Genomic DNA, 3,629 nt, shown 5'->3' on the forward strand with positions numbered 1-3,629 from the left:
GAGCTATGTTACTAATACCCAAAAACTAGCTCCCAGTGGAGCTCTGTTACAAATACCCAAAAACTGGCTCTCAGTGGAGCTCTGTTACAAATACCCAAAAACTGGCTCCCAGTGGAGCTCTGTTACTAATACCAAAAAACTGGCTCCCAGTGGAGCTCTGTTACTAATACCCAAAAATTGGCTCTCAGTGGAGCTCTGTTACTAATACCCAAAAACTGGCTGCCAGTGGAGCTCTGTTACTAATACCCAAAAACTGGCTCTCAGTGGAGCTCTGTTACTAATACCCCAAAACTGGCTCCCAGTGGAGCTCTGTTACAAATACCCAAAAACTGGCTCTCAGTGGAGCTCTGTTACTAATACCCAAAAACTGGCTCCCAGTGGAGCTCTGTTACTAATACCCAAAAACTGGCTCTCAGTGGCGCTCTGTTACTAAAAAAAACTGGCTCCCAGTGGAGCTCTGTTACTAATACCCAAAAACTGGCTCTCAGTGGAGTTCTGTTACTAATACCTAAAAACTGGCTCTCAGTGGAGTTCTGTTACTAATACCAAAAAACTGGCTCTCAGTGGAGTTCTGTTACTAATACCTAAAAACTGGCTCCCAGTGGAGCTCTGTTACTAATACCCAAAAACTGGCTCCCAGTGGAGCTCTGTTACTAATACCCAAAAACTGGCTCTCAGTGGAGTTCTGTTACTAATACCAAAAAACTGGCTCCCAGTGGAGCTCTGTTACTAATACCCAGAAACTGGCTCTCAGTGGAGCTCTGTTACTAATACCCAAAAACTGGCTCCCAGTGGAGCTCTGTTACTAATACCCAAAAACTGGCTCCCAGTGGAGCTCTGTTACTAATACCCAAAAACTGGCTCTCAGTGGAGCTCTGTTACTAATACCCATAAACTGGCTCTCAGTGGAGCTCTGTTACTGATACCCAAAAACTGGCTCTCAGTGGAGCTCTGTTACTAACACCCAAAAACTGGCTCTCAGTGGAGCTCTGTTACTAATACCCAAAAAATGGCTCCCAGTGGAGCTCTGTTACTAATACCCAAAAACTGGCTCTCAGTGGAGCTCTGTTACTAATACCCAAAAACTGGCTCTCAGTGGAGCTCTGTTACTAATACCCAAAAACCGACTCTCAGTGGAGCTCTGTTACTAATACCCAAAAACTGGCTCCCAGTGGAGCTCTGTTACAAAAAAAAACTGGCTCCCAGTGGAGCTCTGTTACTAATACCCCAAAACTGGCTCCCAGTGGAGCTCTGTTACTAAAAAAAACTGTCTCCCAGTGGAGCTCTGTTACTAATACCCAAAAACTGGCTCTCAGTGGAGCTCTGTTACTAATACCCCAAAACTGGCTCCCAGTGGAGCTCTGTTACTAATACCCAAAAACTTGCTCTCAGTGGAGCTCTGTTACTAATACCCAAAAACTGGCTCCCAGTGGAGCTCTGTTACTAGTACCCAAAACTGGCTCCCAGTGGAGTTCTGTTACTAAAAAAAACTGGCTCCCAGTGGAGTTCTGTTACTAATACCCAAAAACTGGCTCTCAGTGGAGTTCTGTTACTAATACCCAAAAATTGGCTCTCAGTGGAGCTCTGTTACTAAGACCCAAAAACTGGCTCCCAGTGGAGCTCTGTTACTAAAAAAAACTGGCTCCCAGTGGAGCTCACGTTACTAATACCCAAAAACTGGCTCTCAGTGGAGCTCTGTTACTAATACCCAAAAACTGGCTCCAAGTGGAGCTCTGTTACTAATACCAAAAAACTGGCTCCCAGTGGAGCTCTGTTACTAATACCCAAAAACTGGCTCTCAGTGGAGCTCTGTTACTAATACCCAAAAACTGGCTCCCAGTGGAGCTCTGTTACTAATACCAAAAAACTGGCTCCCAGTGGAGCTCTGTTACTAATACCCCAAAACTGGCTCCCAGTGGAGCTCTGTTACTAAAAAAAACTAGCTCCCAGTGGAGCTCTGTTACTAATACCCAAAAACTGGCTCTCAGTGGAGCTCTGTTATTAATACCCCAAAACTGGCTCCCAGTGGAGCTCTGTTACTAACACCCAAAAACTGGCTCCCAGTGGAGCTCTGTTACTAATACCCAAAACTGGCTCCCAGTGGAGTTCTGTTCCTAAAAAAAACTGGCTCCCAGTGGAGCTCTGTCACTAATACCCAAAAACTGGCTCTCAGTGGAGTTCTGTTACTAATACCCAAAAACTGGCTCTCAGTGGAGCTCTGTTGCTAGTACCCAAAAACTGGCTCCCAGTGGAGCACTGTTACTAAAAAAAAAGTGGCTCCCAGTGGAGCTCTGTTACTAATACCCAAAAACTGGCTCTCAGTGGAGCTCTGTTACTAATACCCCAAAACTGGCTCGCAGTGGAGCTCTGTTACTAATACCCAAAAACTGGCTCTCAGTGGCGCTCTGTTACTAAAAAAAACTGGCTCCCAGTGGAGCTCTGTTACTAATACCCAAAAACTGGCTCTCAGTGGAGTTCTGTTACTAATACCTAAAAACTGGCTCTCAGTGGAGCTCTGTTACTAATACCCAAAACTGGCTCCCAGTGCAGTTCTGTTACGAAAAAAAACTGGCTCCCAGTGGAGCTCTGTTACTAATACCCAAAAACTGGCTCTCAGTGGAGTTCTGTTACTAATACCTAAAAACTGGCTCTCAGTGGAGCTCTGTTACTAATACCCAAAAACTGGCTCCCAGTGGAGCTCTGTTACTAATACCCAAAAACTGGCTCTCAGTGGAGTTCTGTTACTCATACCAAAAAACTGGCTCCCAGTGGAGCTCTGTTACTAATACCCCAAAACTGGCTCGCAGTGGAGCTCTGTTACTAATACCCAAAAACTGGCTCTCAGTGGAGCTCTGTTACTAATACCCAAAAACTGGCTCCCAGTGGAGCTCTGTTACTAATACCAAAAAACTGGCTCCCAGTGGAGCTCTGTTACTAATACCCCAAAACTGGCTCCCAGTGGAGCTCTGTTACTAAAAAAAACTAGCTCCCAGTGGAGCTCTGTTATTAATACCCCAAAACTGGCTCCCAGTGGAGCTCTGTTACTAACACCCAAAAACTGGCTCCCAGTGGAGCTCTGTTACTAATACCCAAAACTGGCTCCCAGTGGAGTTCTGTTCCTAAAAAAAACTGGCTCCCAGTGGAGCTCTGTCACTAATACCCAAAAACTGGCTCTCAGTGGAGTTCTGTTACTAATACCCAAAAACTGGCTCTCAGTGGAGCTCTGTTGCTAGTACCCAAAAACTGGCTCCCAGTGGAGCACTGTTACTAAAAAAAAAGTGGCTCCCAGTGGAGCTCTGTTACTAATACCCAAAAACTGGCTCTCAGTGGAGCTCTGTTACTAATACCCCAAAACTGGCTCGCAGTGGAGCTCTGTTACTAATACCCAAAAACTGGCTCTCAGTGGCGCTCTGTTACTAAAAAAAACTGGCTCCCAGTGGAGCTCTGTTACTAATACCCAAAAACTGGCTCTCAGTGGAGTTCTGTTACTAATACCTAAAAACTGGCTCTCAGTGGAGCTCTGTTACTAATACCCAAAACTGGCTCCCAGTGCAGTTCTGTTACGAAAAAAAACTGGCTCCCAGTGGAGCTCTGTTACTAATACCCAAAAACTGGCTCTCAGTGGAGTT

Source organism: Somniosus microcephalus, chromosome 1 (genome assembly GCF_052327205.1).
Source record: "Somniosus microcephalus isolate GS21.2 chromosome 1, FLI_Smic_1.0, whole genome shotgun sequence".
Classification (NCBI taxonomy): Eukaryota; Metazoa; Chordata; class Chondrichthyes; order Squaliformes; family Somniosidae; genus Somniosus; species Somniosus microcephalus.